We start from the raw sequence: 18889 nt of genomic DNA on the forward strand, positions 1-18889 counted from the left end.
CCGTCTTTATAAAGTCGGTGCATAAAAATATACCACTTACATCATATGAAACTCCGTGTATCACAAAAGCAAATACGAGATTGAGATACTTGTATTCTTAGTCGCTCGATGTTTTCGCAATATCCTGTAATATTGGATTATTCTTAAAGAATGTTTAATTTCCGCCTCTACATCAAAGAGTTTAATAATATTGCGACAGACTTAATAACATCGACTGCTTAAAAAGTCTTTTATATAAAACGATGCGGTGGCGCAATAATTAACCATTTGGAAAAAAATAGCTTAAGGATGAAACCTAACTCTGAACTTTTCATAAGATGTTTTTAAGTTAAAAAGAGGCGAATTCTTTAATAATATCTTGAAATTTTTTTTTGTTGATTTGTGATAGTGTCACATGATTTTAATTAATTTATAAGATCAAACGTAACGTAATAAGTATTTCAATATAAAAGTTCACGAGACGCACCAAGCTATCGCAAACTTAACTATTTAGTTAAACGTTTTAACTTTCTTTATTACATAATTACGAAACATAGCAATATTAATAAAAACAGAATGTTACAGAATATATACATTTCCAAATAAACAGAATTCACAACGAATATAAGATAAGAAGCAGTGGCACACTTCAGAACGACCAGTAAAATGTTATCTGTGTCTGTTTTAAGAATATTTGAATAATTAACTTTACGTCGGGGACGCTCAGTTAGATTCTTATTGTAATTTCAAATGCGCGGTAATGTTATACTGTTCCAATTTTCTTCATCGTTTCGCGATGTGAAATGTTTTTACTTAAGCACATTTTTATTGACAAAATTTTTGAATTGACAAGAAATCTCTAAGGCTATTTACTATCGAGGATCCTTGAATCTACTCGTTAAACTTTATATATGTGTTTTCAGTTTAATTTTGAATGCTTTTAAATTTTAAGTGTGTATTAAGTACCTCTGTGATCCTATAAATTTTGGTGTATTTTAGAATCAGTTATTTTAGTAGTAATATCTGTGTCCTATCTCCGACCCTGTTTATATTGCATATCAATGATGTGTAGCAATGACTTAGCAACATTCATTGCTATGCGGACGACAGCACTGGGGATAGTATTCTTGTGTTAATATACAGCTTTTACACATTAAGAAAACACTGCTTAACCGGATTGAAGCTTTGTATTATTATTATAAACTTACAATTATTCACATAAATTTAATTTTTTCCGACGTTTCGCGTGCTTTACAGAGTGTGTGGTCACGGTGAAAAATTTAACAATATAATACATAGCTTCTATTCGGTTAAAAAGTGTTTTCTTAATTAGCACTGGGTATACTTTTTACACTGGCCTGGCAGATATTTCCTGGGTTCGTTGTCAATGAGCACTGAAACAAACTGAAGTCAAAACTCTTCTACTTGGAGTCTCGGTCTGGGGTAGACTAAATCTAGTCCAATTTAACCCCAAGAAGACACAAGTCTGCGCATTTTCTGCTAAAAAAAATTCTTCGATTCTTTCCCTTGGTTGAAGCAGTCAACCACTTTTTTCCTACGAACACCACGTGGATGGCCAGATCTTTTTCTGTCACAAATAGAGAAGGTCTAATTGTATCTATTAATAGCCCAGAACACAAACATTTTATTAATACCAAGCGTATGGAGAGTTTTAAAAATACTTTGTGTAATTCAATCACAGCGATTCGGTTCTCTTCATCACACCCCTCTATTAATATCGCAAAATATTGTACAATGTATTGGTGATGTATTAATCATATAAAAATGACAGATTCCAAATTAAAATTTAATATTTTGTTTATTTTTAATTGTAACAGTATTTATGGACAAACTAAGTATTTAATATCATAAAATAAAGTATCTTCCATGTTAGGGAAGGGGTAAAAGTAAATTTAAAAAAAAAAATGGATAAAAGTTGATAATAATTTGGCGCTTATATGTTGTGATTGAAAGCCGCCGTTTAAATAATGCTTATGTTATGTTAGGCTTACAAGCCGCGGTTATTAATTAGTGTTTATATATAGGAGCTACACGGTAAATGTGAGGTTATTTTTTAAGATCTATTTTTTATGATTATCTCGCAATTCATAACAGAATAAGTACTTATGTTAAAATCAAATTCCAAGCAGACAGTCTCAACATTTAACAGCTAAACAGTAAGCATTAAACAGTACCCAGACGCAGTTTTAAAAAAGTTAGTAATTTGCTAATCTTGAAATTCTTATGGGTTCGAATAGACAGAAGTTCTATACGTGGTGGTATACTCGACAATATCTTAAGTCATTCTATGCAATAGTGGTATTCTATGCAATGGTGCCGTAGTGGTTATTAAGAAAACAAAACAAGCTGTTAACGGACACATGTCTCATGTAACAATAATTAATTTACAAATGAAAATATCAATCACTAATTTAAAAATACAAATTGCGTTTCAACAGTTTCATAAATTAGATAATTAAAACCACAATTACCACAAAATTTATTATAAATGTATTGCACCTTTACAATTAAGTAGATTATTAGTATCCAAAATAACACGTTTTATTTTAAAAAATAGTCATACATATATGAATAAAATCATATATGTATGACTATTTTCTTGCTTACTACTGTGTATCAACCTCGCAATACAGCGGAGAAATGCTGTCAATGTTAATGGTACCTACTCTGCCCCTCAAACGAATGTATATATTGAGTTTTTGTTTTATTTTATGGCTGCAATGTATTAGTAGTAAATGAATAAATAACTATATACCTATATATATATATATATTTCAAGTTAAATAAACTTTATTAAACGTTTACTTTCTTAAAATTTTAACTTCATCGTGCTAGCTGAATCCGAGAACTACGACGTAATTAGCTGCTTGTACTTTTTTGCACGGCTGAACAATAATTTATTTTTATTAAAGGAGTATGATTATGCTATTAAACAACACCGCATAGGCAGCTCTTTTCATGAAAGCTCACAGTGGTATATTTTATCACTTTTCAATATTACTAATAAATAATTATCCGCTATATTTTTTTTATTAGAATTTAAAAAAATATTCATTTATGCTTTAATATTTGATGATGTATATATTAAAAGAAAGAGTCTCAATATATTGTAATAATATAATGAATATTTATGATTATAAATTCCAAGAGTTTTCAAAGAACGGGTTTTAGTGCGAATAAAAATATGGTGCTTTTCTCTCGCCAACCTAGACCTGTTCAGCAGCCGGCTTTACATTGCCACCAGACCTAAAGTTAGGTAAGATAGTTTCAATATTTTTATAGGTCATGTGATTTACTTAACAATCACTATTAAAATAATGCGACACTGACCAAAAGCACACAAAGCACGTAAAGACGTTCGCTTCGCTTTATCAAAGAATATTATATTGCTCTACGCCCAGCGTTGAGTGTGTTTTGTATCTGTGTGCGTGCCGACTGCCGGTATCGGCGCTCAGTTCCCTTCGGGCTGTCGAGTTTAGAGTTTGTGTGCAGCTTTATTATTTTTGAAAGCATAATATTCACTACAGCCGAGAAATCACGCGAAATTTATGAAACAAAAACCAAGTTGGTTTAATCTGTGGATTATTCATTTACGTAAACCGTGTATGGATTACGGAGATTGCAGTGCTGTGTGCTTGTGTATTTGTACTAACCGTGTTAAGCACACGATTAGTACAAATACACAATTGATTTTCAAAAAGTGATTGTAACGGAAAGTGTTAAAATATAGTGATTGTGATTTTAACGAAACTTATTAACATTTGGCTGTGAGTATTTATCAGTTTATTATTTATGAAATCAACTTAGTGTCCTTCGTCTGTGTATTTTAAAGAAATACATAATAATGTAAATGATATCTTACAATATTTCACACTGAGGGCTACCTTCCTATGCCTTCCCCAACCTGCGGAGCCCCATGGTTATGGAGATATTCATGGTTAAAGTTTTGAGGTTAGAATGGTAACGATTTAAAAACCGTGGCCCAAATTCGATGATACTGATTATGTAGGTACTCTGTACCTTGATTGGAACACCTCCAAGTGATTTTTGCTGCCAGAGTTGCGTCTAAGTATTAAAAAAATGATTTTAAATTTTTTGTAATGTATTCAAAATCGTAAACAAACCGTACATCTTCTACTTTTTTATTGGTTAGTAGACATGTGACATGTTAAATTGCTAAGAGAATAATTATGCATAATTCTTAATTTTTTGAGACCGAAGATCTTCATCTTGGATGGCAAGGATGACATTATTGCTTTTGCAAATCTTTTTTTTTATCTAATACTATGTATATAATTTCTAAATAATTGTGATTTTTATACTATTTGTGAATCCAAACATCTATATAATTTAGTATGATATCAAGTTAAAGTATGTTCATTATGTAGTTCCTTTGCATTCTATATGGATTTGTATTATGCAAAGTAATGGCGACCATGGATTGGGATTCGCAGTCTAATCGTGGTAATTATTAAAAAGTTACATGAAACACTTATTTTATGAGATAACTATTTTGTGCATGTATTATACACACATTAGTTAAGTAACAATCAGAAATGAAAACATACACGTGCCAAGCCGGGAAATGCATCTTTAACATCGAAAACACGATAAACTTTTACGGAGCAATAGAAAGTAGTATGACATGCATAAATAGTTACAAGTTATTGGACCCTGACCTAAGCTCACATCAATTAAAGGTACCAAAGGCTAGGATAATAGAAGCAGACAAAAACTATTGTTTACATACTATGATCAAAACTTACATACACTGCAAGATTGTATGCTGAGTAAGACAAGGCATTTTGTTTTTTTACTTTTTATGTTTAACAGTGACTCATGTTATATTATAAAATATATTTGATTTTTGAAGAAATAAAAATTGTGTTCGTTGTGTTCTCGTAATATGCAACATATGTGCAAAGATTTCTGGGCAGCGGCTCATGGTAGATCAGTGTAGGTATCTACGGGTTTTTCCATAATATTCTGCAAGAGGACTGTAAATGTTTTCCGAACTTGCTCTTCCAAATGTAACGGACAGGAATAAAGTAATGAAATTTAATTATGTTAATACAGCTACGACACACTGACGGAACATTTTCGTTTTAATAACTCATTTAAATTTAATCACCGGGCTTTAATGTTTCTTCTCTTTCTTACATATCATACTTCGTGAACGAGTAAAAGTAAGAAAAATATTCTGTGCCTGTTAGCCGAATAATTTAATACATTTCTTTTTTCTTTACTCGCAGTGGTTGCCTGGAAGAGATCGTAAGCGATAAGGCCGCCAGTGGCCCTTCTTTTGATTTAATTATGTTAATTTTTATTTTGTAGTGTAACGAAGTGTAAATAAATAAAATAAAATAAATAATTTTGTATTGTTAGTGTTTACACAAAGTAAAACGTTATATTATAAATCAACAGATATACGATGAATTAAATCATTCACTTTAAGGACTAGTTTTTCAAATTTAGGCTGTTTCTTAGACAATTATAATTGTATTATGATACTGCAATTGTTCTGTTTAGTTAACTCGAATACTATACTGTTAATATAATTTATTTGACGTATATAAATCAGTTTGTCGCTCGTCACGACTGCTGTAAAGCAATGGAAACGTCGCATTAAGTAAATGAATTCAAGTTTTTATGTATAAGATTTCTTATATTTATATGTAGTGCGTAGTATTTATTCTGACATTTTAAATCATTGCTAAAATTCTATAGATTTGACTAAAACCTATAGATTTTACGTCACGATTATTATAATAATGAATTTTTCCTTTATTTACAGAACATATAACAATTATTGGACATTGCATATTGAATCATCATGTTTCAAAAAATTAAAAAGTTATTATCGAGAGACTTCAAACGTTATCGTGAGAGATTAATAGCTTAAATTAGCGGTCCTTGGAATAGTGAACATTCCGGAATCTGACTGTTTTCATGTTTTCCTTCGATTCCACCAAAAAAAATTATGAATGATACTTACTTGACGTGCTCTAAGCTCTGTAATCCTATTATATTAAGTATCTATCTATGAAAGAAAATGAGCTTTTAGAGTATAGCAAGATTAATTTTGAAATAAATAATATTTATATAGGTATACGTATATAATTAATAGGTTTGGCTAATGGTCGGAAACTGTTAGGACATTCCGATTAAGCATAGATTATGGCATTTGTGTATCTGTGAAATTGATATTTTACTAGGTAAGTCATCCTTCTGTGCCCACCAATGTGTAACAGTTATTGTTTTGAATCGTCAAGGCCATTTGCTATGGGTGTTAGAAACTTAACCAGTGACGGCTTCCAAACTTTAAAACCTGATGTTCTATAACTGTTATCATTAGGGGAGTCGATCTTCTATTAATTCCAAATCTTGAAAAACTTGAATCTTTGAATGAATAATGTGCGTGACTTGATATTAGAATTACTATAATGACACGTCTACAAATAAAAAGTCTCCAGAATACACGAACTAATCGGTGTCGGTCTACAAATGAACTAGATCATACCAGTACATGCAAAAAACATCGAAAAAAATAAATCAATGGCGCTACAATCTTTTTAGGTCTCTGCCTCAGATTTCTGTATCTGTTTCATGATAATTTGTTAATCGACTAGTCGAGACGGTGATCTGCCTTCTGTGCCTGACGCACACCGTCGACTTTTTTGGTCTAAGGCAAGCCGGTTTTCGATGTTTTCACCGTTCGAGCGAGTGTTAAATAACCTAAATGTTGGTGATAATAAATAATTGGTAACATTTATCAGCGATTTCAGACTTTGTAATACACTTAACTCAGACAGACCTATTCCGGCCGAATTGTTATACCATTAGGCTATTTTTATATAGGTTGTACATACTATAGTCTAACCCGTACAGAAGCGTCAATAATGATTGTTCCAGTATGGGTACTCTAGTTAAGCTCTATTACCACAGATTAATTAAGCATACCCATGTACAGCTGGTCTTTATCACCATCATAATTAACTATATGACGTAGCACAACAAACTCAATTATTTCATTAGAGCCAATATCCACGTCATAATGGTTAAATCACCATAATTATTGTGATAATGGTATCGGTTAAACGCATGAATATTAACGACCCGTTAATAACAATGGATTATTTTACATTTCAATTTATTTCGCGTTTTGTTGTACATGGTTGTTTGTTTTATTTACTCATTCTCAGGCGTCACGTCGATATTTGAATGGGTATAATTGTTCAATTTAAATTATTTTTGGTTTCACCAAATTATCGCAAGCATTTTTTTGATATCCGAGGTGGAAATGCTGTTGCGCATCCCCTGCCCTCAAAGGTTTCAGGGGTCTCGACCCACGCCAAAACCTCGCTATTCTGAGACTGGGTGAACAATACGCACTAAAACCACCTCGAGTAGTTCCTACAAAGCCGCGTTACAGAGGCTCCGGGGTCGCTGTCGCATTCTATCGGGACTTCAACGGTATGTTACACTCAAAAACCTCCGGTGCAGTACACTCTACATAGGAGGTAGGAGATGGGCATATGTTCTCCTATTTACTCCCCGTCTTCTACCTGTAGGAATCGTCCTAAAGCGCTCCTCTCGTTCTGCTGTCTCCTGTAGCATAACACGCTCTTACAAGGATACGGCCGATCATTTTTTGTACAACACAAGGCAAAGCAAGGTTACTACCCATCACAAAACCATGACGTAGCTGTTCTCAGCTATTGATGAGCAGTGAGAACACTGCGGACAATCCTTCAACGTATACTGTGCAGTGTCATCATTTGCGCCACACTTGATCAAATACCTACATTGTATCAAGGAAAAGAGAATCCCAGCCGTATCTTTTCGATATATGGCTGCACTTTTGAGCATTTTTTACCATCACCACCACCTAAATGGGTCTTGGGTGTAAAGTTGTTTTCCACACCACGCTTCTGTCTACGTGACAAACGAAAACCTACGCTAACAAAGTTTGTATCACAATTAAGGTAACGCTAAGAGACAAAAGGAAGAAAGACAATAGGATTTAACATTATTAGGAACCAGTCAAGACCGGCTGTTGGACCAACAAAGGCTTTAGAACCTAAATCGAGGTGGAGAGATCACTGATCTGATTCCACTGGGAACAGGCCCCAGTTTGGAAGAAGAAACGTTGGCATAACACGGCGTAGGTGGACGAATGATCTCGTGGAGCTTCTGGTGGGCAGAAAGTGGCACCGAACCAAAAACAGAGAACATTGGCTGGAAATAGAGGAGACTCATAACAATAAGAAAGCTTAATTGACTACCCGTTTGATTGCGGCGTAAGATGCACATTTTACAACTTCTCTATAATGTTCTTTTTAATCCTAAAACTCTTAGTTACTTAAAGGAAAATTTTATGTTCCTCTCTGGCGGTAGTTTTGACTCCTTGAACAATCAATTTCTTGAAACTCCTTCTCATAAAACTGAATTCTTTCACTCCTCCTTTAATGTGCAAAGTATCCTGATATGGAATTCCTTACCAATTGATATCAGACGAGCTCAGTCTTTAAATTAATTTGAAAATCTTTTTTTGATCATTTTTCTTCTGCCTCGTAATACTTATATATATTAATTGTTACTCAATTAAACTTTGGATTAGCTTTTACATATTATTATTTTTTCTGTAGATTTTACTGTATTTAATTTTGGTTGTAGTTACATGTTACTTTAAGTTTTTTTTGTTAAATTATTAAGCATTTCTTGTTCCCTCTGTATGGTTTTTTTATTGTTCCATATAAGGGTTGCATGGATGCAATCGCTTGTTACCGATAAGGTCGCCCGTTTTCTAATAACTTATGCAACCTGCTTTTTATGATTTTTTATATTATAGTAACGAAGTGTAAATAAATAAATAATTAGCAACAATAACCTAATCGAAGTCAGTCATTAAGTCATAAGTACAAAAGAGTAAATAAAATACTGATAATTATTTTTCAGAAAATGATAAGAATTCTGTATTTTAAGATGTTAGACGTGCCTCCGCGGCGTTGCCTTGTTCCTCACGATGTTTCACTTCACCGTAGAAACACTTTACACTTCATAAATTGGATACATAGAATAAATACTCATTAGACCAGGTTGATTATAAATGCTACGCCATGAATGCTCCCTAACTGTATAAAGACCGAATTTGTTTATTAAATTTAGATTACCTTACAAAGCTTCGCTATGCTTAAAGTCATGATGTGAAAAATTTCAAGCCTTTTTACTATAGTTATTTACTTTATTTTGTTGCAAACGATATTTACATGTAAACATTATTAATTTATTTATTGTATAAATGATCTTAATAGAAAAGAAGTTGGTGTGGTGGAAACACAAACTGTACACAGTTTTTCTGTCCACCAGGACGTCAAACATATTTAAATAATAAACATATATACTAAGGCCAGTGACATATAAACTATAAAATTATAACAATTAAACCATTAAATTTGCACGTAAAACGTCATAAACCATTAATGAAACATTGACGCGCCATAGATAGCCGATGCAAGAAACCTGACGAGAATTCTCATTCGAATACAGGTGTGTTCTTATATTCGAATATGTATTATTATATAATAATAGTATTTTTTATTTCTTGTTAAAATGCGACTTCAAGTCTGACTAGCAATTAAAGCGTAATATTTAGTAAAATAACTTAGTAAGTTATTCAAGGATCTCATGGATACACATAAAAGGCTCAAAAATATATAATATATAATTAATATCGTAATAATAATATTCGTATAATTTAAGGATAAAGGCTTTGTTTAATCGCTGTGTTTTAAAAAGGCCTAAAGTTTCCTAAAAAAGGGGTTCCAGAATTACATCCTTTTGAGTGATATAAACTTAAAATATATAAACCTGCTTGTATTTATTAACCTTTTCAGATAATTTATCGAGATATGAGTATTTCAAATTACGAAGGCCTTATTTGTATCACTCATATTGGTCGAAGCAATGGTAGCTGAAACCCCATTTCACCGCAATCATCTTTACATAGGGAAGCCCGCGCAACACGCATATGTTAAGGGATAATGTAAATAAAACTGCAATCTGATAATCAATAGAATTCTGTGTACTTTTAATTTGTACTATGGCTATCTTTGGAAACTTTAATTATTTCTATATTAATTATGAGCACTAACAAAAAGTATCAATTCGTTCAAATTTCGTAAGTTCAAATTTTCTACGAGGTTTTTCCCAATAAAGCTTCATACATAAAGCGTTATCGTATAGAACCAATTTATTCAGATTTCATGCCAAGAAAACATTCGTAGCATAGATAAACAGGGCAGGAAGTCTTGCATGAAATCTTGCTTTTCGTTGGGAAAAGCAAACGCGAGAACTTACCCTCTTTCATGTAAATATTGATGGTTGACCGGATCTCTGAGAAAGGCTACTGTTTAACCTAGGTTTTGATATTTATATACATATATATATTCATGATGTTTTGTGTAACATAAATACGTTCGTTACACGCGCAATTTAGCTTCAGCGAGTATAAATACTTTTCACATACGATTTAGTTCTCAATAGATTAAATATATAATATACTGAATTATAACTATTTTTATATAACGAGAAACATCTTTACAGCATAACAAAGGGATGTTTTATTTTTGTAGTTTCATTCCATGACACATTTAAACAATATAATTTTTTGTTTTATACATTTTCTAGACGTAACAAGATAAGGGCTAAAATAGATGTCAACTTAAAAACATGTCTGACAGAGAAGAATGTTAAATATCGTGTATCCGAAGCATATAAAAATATCGTAAGCTCTTCAACTTTTACTTTACTGGCTTGCCCCGGGGAACAAAGACGTAATGGCAAAATCTATTTTTTCAAGAAAAAAAAACAGAAGGTAATGCTATTATTACTAGGATACTAAGAACATTACGTATTTAAAGTGATATGTATCAAATGAAACCTTTTTCCCAATTCGACGATTTAAACATTGTTACATTGTATTCAGTGTATATAACTAATCGTACATTACATTCGTCTAATTAAACTAAAAAGCAAGAACGTTTACGATTGTTTTACCGTTTAAACGTAATTACGGACGACACAGTACGACGGTACGACTAGCTTTGACGAATCTTTAGAACGTATTTAATCTATTATCACTATTTTCGTCTACTGTCACATTAACTTTTATGATTATTTAGTTGAATAACAATCTAAACTAAAAATATCTTTACGGTTGTTGCGAGCTATTTGAGGGGAAGTAAAATAAGGTAAACGAGTATTACTAACATTATGCACAAAATAATTTACATAGACAAAAAACATTCTCGTATTTGCAAAAAAAAAAATGATAAATTACAGTTGCTGTACATCACATAAGGTGGTTAAAAAATGAGAAAATATTATAACAGTCGTAATAGTGATTTACGACTTTGCAAGTGGTATTATCGGAGACTGTTTTGTAGATATTGATGTTTTCTATAAAAATATAGTACGTTACTTTGGTTTATTGTCAAGTTCGCAGCGTTCGTGATTTTTTCACATCAAGGTATTTTCATACTGGGCCCTAACTTTTTTTAAGGTAAAATTTTGAAATCAGTTTTAATGTTTTGGAGCCTATTCCATGCAAACAAATAATCAAATATATTCTCTTTAAATGATTATTTGTTTAAATTTTATCAATTTGTAGAACATACATTAAATCACTGTTTAATCAATAATGACAAGCAACAAACGATATGCAAATAAGCCACAATATGTCCAAACCAGTGAATGAAATAAATATTGTTCAAAACCAGCCTTGTCTTGGAACAAGTAATCAAGGACATGATACGTATGGGTCAATAGCGAGCGACCGGATATTGTGTTTCTAATACTATAAAACATTTCATAAATTATTTAATATAGTTAAGAGAGAAATAAATGTTAGCAAATTAGAATCACGAACTTTACAATCATTTTACATTTTACAGTCATTAACAATTATAATTATGGCAACGACTTGCCATATTATATTTTCTATTCTTTTTTACACAAATGTATTCATTTCATTTACTTCCAAATACGCCAATGGAATACCGCTCAAGTTTTGCTTATATTTTTTTTGTTAACTATTAAAATAAGTAGTAGTATACGTATACGTATACGTTTTAAAATATATGTATTCTACAAGTTATCCTAGAAATATTTAATTTATAATTTTCGTAAAATGCGTAGAATAACCCATCCGTTAGCCCAATTTAACAGAAACATAGACAATCAAGATAGAACTCGACCCTAATTTTAACGTAACACATTTGGACGGAAATTATTCTTAATGGGCACAAAATATCTGCTCCAAAATTACCATTCACATTAAGCCCTAGTCGTCGTATGGGTTAACAGATTCCCTTATCATTAAACGGTACCTGAGTTCATTGTCTATATTATTTGGTTGCACTGATTGTAAAACAATTTTTTGTATTACTTAAATTATATTTCTATCTGAGAACAAAATGAGGACACAATTAATCCGAGAAGCTTGATAGTGTTCGACAATGTCGATTGTTTGTTTCGGGTACATCATATGTTAAATGATGGATTGGAGCTTGAGAAATCAGTTATAATCAGGTATTTTATTACTAAAGACACGATTTGCTGAGTTCCCATCAATGATGAAGATTGTTAGGTGACCTATGGATATCCCTTTATATTTAAACCACGTTTTCTTTTGGTTATTACTAACAGAGTCATAACTATGATAACAACTAAACTACAGTTTATTATTTAGTTATCTTAACATGTGAATTTTACGAATATTCATAATTAAGACTTTATTAATACACGAGTATTATTTATTTTTTATTTATTGTATAAGTGTTCTTAATATAAAGGAAGTTGGTGTGGTGGAAACACAAACTGTACACAGTTTTTAACAGTCGAACATATTTAAATCATTAACATATATATACTAAGGCCAGTGACATATAAACTGTAAATTTATAACAATCACACCATTCAAACGATTTAAAATTGCACGTAAAACGTCGTAAACAAATCTAAACACTGACGCGCCATAGATAGCCGATGCAAGAAACCTGTTCTTGTCGAGAATTCTAATTCACATACAGTTCCTGTATTCGAATATGTTTTAATGACGTATATAGCATAATTTTTGTTATGCATAATTTATAATTGTTTGACTTATGTAGTATTTTTTTTTTAGTAAGAAGTGTAGCTGGTATCGAGTTTATTAAATTTGGAATAATGTAATCTAATGTTTTTTCCCATATAAATTATTGTATTTGGGTAATAGAAATTCGTTTTAATTGTTTTGATGTAATTTTCTGTAAAGTAGTTTTCATTTAATAATCCTAGTTGCACTTTCTCGTGTATAGGTATAATTTTGAAAAATGCAAATAGCTTTCTGTAGTTAACTTTATATTGTGATTTTAATTTTATGGGAGCAATTGTTTTTAAAATACGTATTTGTATTGCAAATATTTGATTTAGATAAGTTTTGCATCTTCTCCCTTAGCTTGAAAGTCCACATGTGATACATGATAATTTATTCTTATTCAAGACATACGAAAGTCACGTTAAGCTTCCATTAAATTATTAATAATATATTTACGTAGGTATTATGTCGAATCTGTATTGATTTAAAAAGTAAGCTAACATATTTTAAATACGTTGTGTATTGATATATATATATATATATATATATATATATATATATATATATATATATATATCAATAAATAAATATATATAGGCAGATGTTTCTCGCGTTTGTGCGATGATTATATATGTGATAGCGATTGGTAATCATTATAAAAATTGATTTTATTATACAATATTATTTATTATTTTCCTGCACACCTAAAATATTAATGGTAAAGAATTTAACAAAAAATACCTAAGAAAACCTTATCCTTAGGTATTCATTGCAAAAGCGGCTTGGCGAAATTATCGGCCTAACCCCTAATGAAACAAAGGGTGTAATTAAAAGGTAATGGTACTAAAGACGGTTTACCGGTACGTTAGTTTAACCCCCTGTAGAGGTAGGTGGCTTCACTAAACATTAGTATCATTTTCAAGGAGACCGTTTCTTATTTACGGTGATACGTACTAACCTAACCTACATTATTCTTGAGTGGCATGGGTAATAGTAAATAAACCGTATAGAGTTAAATTGCGCAGTTTGCCTTGTAACAAGAAGATCGTTATTTAAAGTAACAATCCGAAGCCTCGCCTGTTCGCGTATCAAGTATCAAATAATATATAAAATCGGGTAGAAACTTTAAAGCATTCAATTGAAGAGTGTAGAAGACAGGTATTTATAACATAACTTAAAATTGCGTTGAATTAAAATTAAATAGGAGTGAAAATGAGATCGTAATATTGTAAATCAAAAGGAACCATTAGAGATTATATTACAAGTTTACTTATCGTTAGATTTTATAAGACTATTTTTGCAGTACAAGTGACATTTCTAGTAATTATAATATGGAATATTAACGAATAATCTATAATATTTGAAGAAGAAAATTATATCAATTATAATTATATTATAAGCAACAAATAAATAATAATAATAATAAATCTGAAGGCACGGCTGTGCGCCCGTCAAGGTGAGCAAAAAAGCGGCACGCCCGGGCGTAGATAGGTAGGTATCCTTTTCTCAAACCGGTTCAGACCGTTTTGGAACCCCTATAACATCGTTATGGATAAAATTAGAAGCCTGAATTTTCAGAAACGAAGCAATTTCATTTAATTTGAACCAGTAGATTAAGAATTATAACCAGTCAAATTTCAGAATTTTGTCACTCACTCATTGACTCACCGATCTTTAAAACTCTAAGCCATAACTAGCAGACGAAGAATCTAAAAAAATTGGAATACAATTACAGTGGTACAAATAAAAAAAACTTACGTATTCGAAACTTATACTAGGAATAGTTATACTTAGAATAAGTTAGTAAGAATAGTTATATTTGGCTAAGAATAAGGAGATCATAATTTCTTGCTTATAAACTCGTTACAACGTTGGTATAACTATTCCCACTATTCTATTATTAAAAACTTATAATTATTTACATAATTTTAATTTTTTTCATCGTGACCACGAACGCTGTAAAGCACGCGAAATGTCTGAAAAAATTGTATTGTTTTAATAATAATACATAGCTTCAATCCGTTTAAAAAGTGTTTTCTTAATAATAAAAATGTTTTAAAATGAAATAGTATAATGTTTTATTTGTTTCAATAACTTAATTATTAAGAATATGGCCAAGATACACAGCTAAGTAAAGATAAATTTAAAATTACAGACATATATTCTAGTGAAGCCTTTAGTAGTCACTATAAAATAAATATAATAATGTTACAAAAATAAATAGAACAATGTATTAAAAATGTTTTACTTCTTAAAATAACTCAATTGTTAAAAAACTATCAAACTTAAAAGTTTTCTTTAATAAATATGGCCCTCACTGCTGCTCCACGCAGCAAGAAAACACGCTGTGTATTGAGATTAGGGTGAAGTTGGTGGCAGAGGCAGGGTCTTATCATCATCATCATCAGAGATAGGTTCCTCTTTCAATTCAATGGCTAAATTGTACAAGACTGCTAATGATGATGATTTAACTAGTCTGGCCGTAAACACTGTTACATAAAAAAAACTTTTTTTAAACTTTCTTTGGATTTTGCAACATTTCACATATTTTTTCCTGTTCATTATCAAATATCAATGGATGGGGAATGGGGTGTTAAATAAAATAGGATTGAAATAGATCGCCTCGATCAAAGTCGGTATGGAGACGTCAGTCATATTCCAGACACTTCAAAAGCTTTGTATCAGCCGTTTGTTCGTATATCGTCCTATCAACATGTTCTTTAAAAAATATTATAATTAAGTACATTACATATAGAATTTGTATGTTAACTGCGATGTTTGTAAAATAGTCACGTGACTTCAGTAGCTTAAGCTGAAAGGCAAGAATTCTGTAATTGATGCTGGCAGGAAAAAGTGCCCGGATGACCCGGGTTACCCAGACAAACGGAGCGTACATTAGTGTGCTATCCTTTATGTCTTATTTTTATTTCTTTTATCCGAATAACGTAATTTATGTGTATTTCCTGTGGACGGTTAATTGTTTTCACTAGCGCTATATTGGGTGTTACTTGGAACTAATGAAATTGTATGTAAATCGCACCATTTATTTTTGGTCTGTTTCTACATGGGTGCAGTACTGAAACCTACAAACAGCGTTCGGGTTAAAAATCACTATATTACTAGGCCAACACTGGTAATATACATATCAATGCGTTATAATAAAATGATCTTCCCCTTTTAAAATGCCTATAGTCGTTATTCGTCATTTATTTATTACCAGTAATTAGTAATAAAAGATTTATTGTAAGGGTCAATTAGTGAAGCGTGGACGGAACTTGTTAGACTGTGTCGTAAATTATTACGACGTAGATTTCATTTACAAAAATGGAGCGATTAACTTTTATGACAGAAAAACATTGTATAAATTTATCGAAATTTGTTTAAATCTAATCGAATTTCGGGTTGGTATTCGTAGGTATGTCAAAAGTAGATTAGAAGTTTTTTATGTTTGATGCGTAGTGTTCGCACTAAATCGGTGTCAATCAAAGAAGGATAACAATTGTCGATTTGACTTTGTAACACAAACCGGAGGTGTCCCGGCGTAATGGCGCAAGGGAGTTAAATTTAAACCGCTGTCATGTGCGCACTAAATATTATATATACCGTATAGCATTTAGTTTTTTTATTCATCATTGAAGGATCCAGTGTTTGGAGTGAGATACGCCACCGTTGATGGTAAGCGCTAGTTTTAGTCTTAAATAAAATCTTATGACCCATATAGTGATACGTTGTCAATAAAAGTGTATATAGTGATGATAAATTACCGATTCAGCCGACATCTGAATTTCGATGGCGACCCTTTAGCGTATCGTGTTCCAAAGTAGTCCTATCCTTTATAGTGCACGTTTTTTGTATCCAACAAGCAGAAATTCATTACATTATACCTTATATACGCGCCCTCCTCGCTTTGTACCCTTCAAACCCAGATATCAGTTAACTTTATGAGTTGGCTTAAACCGGGATTATTGTTATTGTACATGCTTCATAATTATTGACGATGGTGTAAAGTTTAAGTTTCGTCTTGCCTAGGCGAGATAGAAGAATAAGTAGATATATAATGTGCTAGTACAGAAGGTTAGACTCTACCCCAGGAAAACGATTTTTAGCTTTAAGCTCTCGGGGTCGAGGGTTGTAACACCCCTCAAACCCGATAGTGTCACCGCTGCCAACTTCCAACAACACGCACGCAGCCCGTAACTGTTTCGCGAGAGCGCGATGCGTAAAGTGTTGCTTTCGCTATGTCCAAATTACCACCAAAACTACCACCTACCTCTGTAAGGTAATCGACCGTGAAAGCTGTACTGACCATCGCTAATCAGCTGGTACCCTTCTAGATGTCTCAGGTGCTAGTTGTTAATAATGATTATAGCTATTGGGCGATCGGGAGTATTGAAGCGGTCTTTCAGAACTTCGGGACAATAATCAGCGAGTACAGGTATTAGCAAAGGCGCGTTAGGACTGGAACCAACTCAGGAGCACAAGTGTACCCAGCACGATTATACAACCAGGTCCGCTCGACTTATGAATATCCAAGAAAGATAGAGCTTTGCTGCTGTCCGTAGCCGAAATATGAAGTTCTATTTCGGCAACAACAACAAAGTATCACACGGCAATAATCGATGTTGCCTTTCCTTGGTCATGCAAAGTCGTGTTCGATGCAAAGAGACAGCCCAGATGATCGCCCTTCTTCTTATGGGCAAACGAGTCATCCCCCCTGGGCAGAAGTAGAATTTAGGGCTGACAGAAATTTTCTTGGACACAAATAAAAAAAACTGAGAGACTAATTGCTATTTATTGATTTAAACAACTAAGCGTGTGTGTATACCAGTCCCTTTATTATTCAACATTATATAATTTAACATACATTTCAGATATTTCTGAAAATAGAATTTAAAAAAATTACGGATATAGAAACATGACGACAGACCCCTTCTACTGACTTCTAAGATGACGTTCATGTTGCTATGGATAAACGACTTTTATTTCTTTATGATTTCAGTGTACTTACAAATAATTACACAAGCTATATATAATAATATTCAATTATTAAGTAGCTATACTATCTATATACCTATGCTAGTATAGCAAAAATAATAAAACCTTAAATATCATATATAATTTTTAACCAGCTTCCGCCTGCGATGAAAATCTTATGCGACCTCTCCGTGTATTTAAATATAGCATAATGAATTACACACCTCAACGTCCTTAATAAAAATTCCATATACTATAGTCACAAACTACAAAATCAGTCTAGTTACTGAATTTGTCGCATTCATGCAGACAGCCGTTTGATTTTTAATTTTACAATAAGTTTCAGTTTTCTTTTTGTAATTAAAACTTTCTTATGGTATAATGTTCATGAATTGTATTTTTATTTTCGGATGTTTTGTTTCTTTACCTATTTTTTTAATAAATATAATATGAAAATAATAGCCATTAAAAATATTCCAAGAACATACAACAACGTCTTTAGGTAATTTTCAATGTTCATTCAAGTCAAGTTTCAGCTGTAGACAAATTATTATTATTTATGATATAGAAATAAGTTAATGTACAGTTTGTACTACATTTATACAGTAAAAATTATTATATTAAAGGTTAAAGATTAGATATTATATTACTGCTTCAAAACTTGAATAGAAACCACAAACTTGCGAATCGTTTCAGTTTCGTTTTCTACTCTACTCTTCTAGTACTCTCCTAGTAAACATTAAATGTACTTAATGCTTATACTTATATTATATATTA

At 31.8% G+C, this 18889-nt stretch overlaps 1 protein-coding gene across 3 annotated transcripts in view; it reads left to right on the forward strand.

The window, feature by feature from the left end:
* The first annotated feature begins 3476 nt into the window (after window positions 1-3476).
* Window positions 3477-18889, forward strand: part of LOC123716038 (immunoglobulin superfamily member 10-like) — a 113854-nt gene continuing 98441 nt past the window's right edge. For all 3 annotated transcript variants that reach the window (XM_045671530.1, XM_045671533.1, XM_045671532.1), the window contains exon 1: window positions 3477-3767. The gene's annotated coding sequence lies outside the window, so the exon portion shown is untranslated. The remainder of the gene's footprint in view (window positions 3768-18889) is intronic.

Source organism: Pieris brassicae, chromosome 11, assembly GCF_905147105.1.
Source record: "Pieris brassicae chromosome 11, ilPieBrab1.1, whole genome shotgun sequence".
In the NCBI taxonomy this organism is placed as follows: Eukaryota; Metazoa; Arthropoda; class Insecta; order Lepidoptera; family Pieridae; genus Pieris; species Pieris brassicae.